We start from the raw sequence: 6435 nt of genomic DNA, 5'->3' as shown, positions 1-6435 counted from the left end.
TTGCCGTTGTCTTCTCCTTGTGGTTAGCAGTAGCTGTGTAGGGCATGTCCAAGATGCTTAGCAGGCAATAGATCTGGAGAACAGGGAAGTTTGCACCTGCAACTGTTTGTGAGTATATGTAAGACTTCCAGAAATAAAATAGTGCAGTTCTAAATAAACAGATGTCTGCCATTACGTGGCTGATAGCGCTTAAGTCGTTCAACATTTGAATGCTCTACAGATGAGGGAACCCATGTTCTGAGAAGTTAAGAAACTTCTCAAAGATTACCCAGCTAAAAGCTACCTGATTTGGGATTCAAACTCAGATATCTCCGACTAGATCTTACTATGTTGGCCCATGGTGTGAATAGACAATATTCCAAGCTGCCTGTTTCCCAATAACTTTGTCTTTTCTTTCCAGCTGTGGAATAATGTCTGTCCTCTGCCCCTGTTCCAAATAGAAGAGCTGACTTTAGAAAATTCATAATGTAGTGCATTTAATTTCAGAAAAAAATGTTAGAAGTTGAAAAGAGAGTGAATATCAAAGTCTTCTGCTTTAGGAAAGGTAGCTATATGGACCCCTTCAGCTGATCCCATTCTTCTGTAATTAGACGGTTGCTTCAGTGACTGATTTCATCTTCCCCAACGAACTCCTGAGATCGCCTAAATCTCATCTCACGCCATTATCATATTAGCTAACATCTGATCCTATTAAAGTCAGTGCAGTGAAATATGATATCCTTTATCCCACCCAGCTCTAAAATGTAAAGAATGAAGCCTTCATGGCTGGGCCTGTCTCTGTTCCTCACAAGCCTATTAGAGCTGAATACACAAAATAATTCATAGGTCCAATACCTTTCTGAATATTTTCATTTCATTCAGTGCTTAAAAGTAAATGGTTCACTGCTTGGTAATTTTATAATGCTCTAAACACACCCACCCCTTAAAAAACAAGCATGTGTAACAATAACTCCCAGACAAGCTATGATCAAGATATTTTCTTTACATCCATTTAGTGTGTTACTTGCTAAATAGTTCCCATTAACTATAACAATAATTAAAATGCCTCATTTTCGAAACCATCATTTCATTCACCACAGAAATTTAAAAGATCCCATTAGGTCTTGTTTTAGTTTTCTTCAGACACTTTCTATAAAGTCCCTACTAGTAGACGCTTCCATTTGACCCCTGTGGATACTAAATGCCAAGAGAGTTACTTAAAAGAGCATCCAGTCAATTGTGAGTTAATCTCTGACTTCCTCTCCAGTTTCCAGCCAGCTCCCTAACCCCAGGGTGATGCTAATTCTTTTGACAAAACAGTGTTTTTCAAACTCCTGTCCTTGGACGTGCTTTCTTAGGGGTGGTCTTGGCTTTTATTTGAGCAGGCTGCTGGGAATGAAGGCAGACAATCATGAGTGAGATGTGTGCTCTTTGGGAGTGAGAAAAAAAAATTCTGTACATTTGCCTTCCATGACTCCAGTTGGAAAAGCAGTCACCTCTGGACTGGAACTAATTAAAGACTTTGTATTTCAGCAGTTAGTGCACTGCCCTTGTAAATCAGGGATTATGAGGGAAAATCTCCCTGAGGCTTGTTCTCTCCATTTATTTATTTATTTTGGAACTCAGGTGCAGCTAGGGTAGTTAATCATACTACTCAGGTCAGAACTTGTGTTTAGTACATGGAAGCCATCTTATTTTATGTAATTTAAATTTAATTTAATTTGAAATTGTTCCTTCGTCCACAAACTTCATTCCCATTCCCCCAATTTCTCACACTTTGAACTCTTCGAAATGTGTTTGACAAATGTCCTTAAGTATATAGGTATCTTTAAAAAGTGTTCTGTTGTTTTGTTTATACATGTGTCAGACTTTACGTGAATATGCACTGAGGAATGGTTTCCTTTTTTTCCCATTTTTAATATATAATCTGTGATTCTTAAAATCATAGGTACCCACTCTTGTCAACATTTAGTATTATCTGATTTTCTAATTTTTATTAGTCTAATGGGTATAAAGTGATACATGATTGTGGTATTAGTTTTGGATGTCTTAAAAGCTAATAAAGATGAATAGCTCTTCATACTCTTGTGTACTCCCCTATTCATAGCTCTGCCTACTTTGACTGAGTTTTCTGACATAATGTTACTGTTTTTGTAGCATTTTCTTGTACTTTCTAGCTATTAACCCTGGTCAGTTTTAGATATTGCTAATATTTTCTCCCAATTTGTCTATTAACATTGTCTGTTTTTGAATAGAGTTTTATGTTTTCATGTGATCAGTCCATTCTGTTTAAGAAGTCATTCCCCACCCCCAAATTATAAACATATGTTCTAATATCTTATTTTATCCTTATGGTTTTACTTTAGTGTTTGTTGCTGTTGTTGGGTTTTTTGTTTTTTGAGATACTGTCTTGCTCTGTCACCCTGGCTAGAGTGCACTAATAGATCACTGCAGCCCCTAACTCCTGGACTCAGCCTTCTGAGTAGCTACGACTATAGGGTCACCATGCCAGGATATTTTGTCTGTTTTTAGTAGAGATGGGGTCTCACTCTTGCTCAGGCTGATCTTAAACTCCTTAGCTCAAGTGATCCTCCTGCCTTGGCCTCCCTGAGCGCTAGCATTACAGATGTGAGCCACCATGGCTAGTCCTATGGATTTATTTTATACAATAACATCCATCTAGAAATCACCTTAGTATATGGTTTGAGATAGAAATCCAATTTTATTCTTCTCTGTAGAGTGAGGCAGTTGTCTCAATATTCAGACTCAATTTATAATTCTAACTAGAAGAAATTACATTATGGAAGGTACCATGATGTAGCTAAGAGTAGACAATGGAAGGCAGGTAACAGGTGACCTGTTCCCCCTAAGTATGCATCTGAAAAGTGAGACTTTTTCAAAAATATTTTAAGATAATATATTGCCACCATAGTTATTTAGACCATGATGACATGACATTGGAGGGGTGTAATTGGAGGAAAAGGTTCCAATTCTGGAAAGACAGATAACCCAGTGGGTCCATAGGACAGTCGAAAGGAGAAAGGACCATCCTAAAAGCTTTTAAGGCAGCCTCTCCTGATGAGGTGGAATGAGGACTAAGGATAGGTAGTCTCTGTGTGGGCCATTCATTTAGCCATTCACTTAATAAGTGATGATTGCCTTCCATGGGTCAGGCACTTTTCTAGGCTCTGAGGATGCAACCACAAAACAAAGCCATGAGTGCTGCTAGTGCATTCTTATTTCTAGCACAAGTCGACATTCTCCCATTTCTCGCTCATCCTCCACACTACCATGAGAATAATTCTTCCAAAATACAAATTTAATTAAGATATACCAATCTTCTGAACATCCACTAGTGGTTTCTGTAGGCATGGTGCATAAGGTCTTCCCTGGTTTGACCACCTGCTTACCTTTCCAACTTCTTCTCTTGCTACTCCCCAACTCTATACCCTGATCCTCCACAGACCAAACCATCAAATGTGCTATACACCTGGTGACCCCAAATAAGGCAATTCTACCATTTTCCCCATGATAGGACCCCACAAAAACATTTTTTTAAGTTTATGTCCAATTTGAATGTATTAGTATAAATTGGGGGGGATGTAGGTGGAAATTTTCAATTGTCTGCTCATAATATTTAATGTATTAATTTAGTTAAATGTATTTAATTTTTATTTTTGGGACTCTGTTGTCTGGGCTAGAGTTGCAGTGGTATCATCATAGCTCACTGGACCCTCACCTTCCTGGGGTTGAGCCTCCCAGGTAGCTAGGACTACAGGCACATGTGCCACCATGTCTAGCTAATTATTTAAGTTTTTGTAGAGACAGGGTCTCACTCTTTGCTCCAGCTGGTCTTACATGATCTTCCCACTTCAGCCTCTTAAAGTGCTAGTATTACAGGCATGAGCCACCATGCCCACACTAATTTAGTTAAATATATTTTAAATTAAAGATATGAAATGTTAATTTAGAAATATTGATTCTTTTTGTCCTTTGGATTTCAGGAGATAGTTTTCTTCTAACTATTCATTGGCAGATCTGACAACAGGTCTGTCTTAGTGATCCCTAGAGCCGTGTTTTGAGAACAGCAGAACACAGATTTTCATAGCATACAATCTTTAAAACTTTCTCTGTTGTTTGTAATACAGAACTTTTTGAAACTGAATAATGCAGTCACTTGAATTTTTATCACAAGCCACACATAACACCTTTATATAACAATAAGACTTTTTAAAGTTCTCTGTAGGTGTATATATATATTCTTTACAATGGAGCCAAGTGCTATGTTGATTTTTTTAAAGTGACCTTTAAAAGGCTGATCTACGATGACGTACCACTAAGGTTTATGAGGACACATCTCAGGCAAGGAGTAATACTAAGTCTTTAGATCGCTCTCTCTTTCTCTCTCTCTTAATTTTATATATTTCCCCAACTGGTAATTTATTTATTTTATCTAAAAAAATAAAGTAACCACTTTATAAAATAATAACATCTAGAAGAAAGCAAATAGAAGATGACTTTTCTGAAAAATAATTATTCTGAAAAATAATTTAGGTCAAGAATCTTGCATCACATTTGCAATGCAATGTATGGTCCAATTGTTAGGAGCAAGTGGTTACTATGGCTCCCTAAACCATGCCATGCCTTGCCACACCTCCATGCCTTTGCACCTGCTATTCCTCTTCCTGTAATGCTTATTTTATCTTGTCCTCCACTGGCCACCTACAATGGCACCTCTATTATTGTGTTTGTAAATTGGAAAGCAGTTATGTATGTCACCTACTGTGTCCCTTGAGGGCAGGAACTTTGTCTGTTGACTCTGGCACCTTCTACACCCATAGTAGCATCAAACACCTAGTTCTCATCCTTGAAACATGAAATGGTGGTCTGAAAGTGAAACAGAATCAAAAGGATCACTATGTGGTTTATTGTACAAACTGGAATAATTTTAGAACAGAGTTGAGCACCATTTGCAATTATGCCAGGACACTAGGTATAGAACAGAATTGTCCTGGGTGAACTATAATGTACAGTCATCCTAACATGGTGACCAGTGGAGGCAGCCTTAGATTTTTAGTCTTCAAATAATTCTCCTAGATCAATATTTTACCTTTCGTGGGTCAAACTTCCTGCTTGTCCCTTCTTCCTCATTCCTCTTCCTTTTTCCTCTCTCTTTTCTCAGGAAGATTATACAAACTGGCTAAACCACAACCCTGTAATTCTCCTCCTTGCTTCACAGGTAATTTAAGGATGAGAAGAGCCCATAAATCCTAATGTGGAATGTACAGTGTGGGGTGGGAGCAAGGAAAATGTCTTGAGGATAGCTGTTGTGAGTGATAAAAACTCAAGACCATTTAATTTCCCTCCTTAGAAACAATCCTAGTGTTTCAAAGCAAATGCTCAGTAAAGGAAAATTCTTACAATGATCTAAACACATCTACTCTGGCTTCATTTTGAAATCCATATTGACCCTAAGGCACATTAAAGACCTAAGGAGATTGAATTGAATGGAATGGAATCAGCATCATGAAAGAAAGAACAATTTGATCTTTTGGGAGAAATGCCTTTATGAGTCAGTGGAAACTCTGTATCATGATGGTTAAAGAGCAAGCATTTCAGAACCTAGCAGATCTGGATTTGAATCCTGGCTCTACCACCTACTTAGCTGCACAATTCTAGGAATACCAATTAACCTTTTAACCTTTGTTATCTTATGTATAAAATGGGAGGGGAGGTAATATCAGACCTACTTCATAGGCTCATTTTGAAGTTTAAATGAAATAATGCATTTGGCACTATGCCGAGCATATAATAAACATTTACTCAATGTAGGCTAAACTTGTATTATGTATATCAGCAAAAGTTATAAATTTTATCTGGAAGAAAATAGAACAGGTTTAAGGACCAGACCAGCAGACTGAGAAATCTAAGTTCTTGCCATGTTTCTACCACTAATAAGCTATGTGGCTCTGAGCAAGCCCTTAACTTTGCTGGCTCTTCAGTCCTGTCTGTGAAATGAGTGAGGTGGAGTACATGATTCCTATTTCAGTTGTCTATTGCTATGACATACACCACTTCAAACCGTATTAGCTTAAAACAACAATGATTCATTGTTTCTCAGGATGTTATGAATTGTCTGGGCTCAGCTGGGTGGTTCTTATGCTTTATCACTGGCATCACTTATTCAGTGATTGGCCAGAGCTGGAACAGTTCAAGATGGTGTCAGGTGTTCCAAGATGGTGTCACGCACTTGTTTGACAACCAAATTTGTCAGCCTCAATTCTCCAGTACATGAACTCTCATCTTCTGTGGCCACCTTTTCTTTACATGGCCTTTCCAGCTAGATAACCTGGCCTTCTTATGTGGCAACTGACTTCCAAGAGGATGAAGTGGAAGCTTCACAGTTTCTTAAGGTCTAGGGCAGATGTAACACAGTATTGCTTTCACTATAGAATA

The sequence above is a fragment of the Otolemur garnettii genome, unplaced genomic scaffold (genome assembly GCF_000181295.1).
Source record: "Otolemur garnettii isolate 467f Iridium unplaced genomic scaffold, OtoGar3 scaffold00001, whole genome shotgun sequence".
In the NCBI taxonomy this organism is placed as follows: domain Eukaryota; kingdom Metazoa; phylum Chordata; class Mammalia; order Primates; family Galagidae; genus Otolemur; species Otolemur garnettii.
This window is presented reverse-complemented; position numbering follows the sequence as displayed.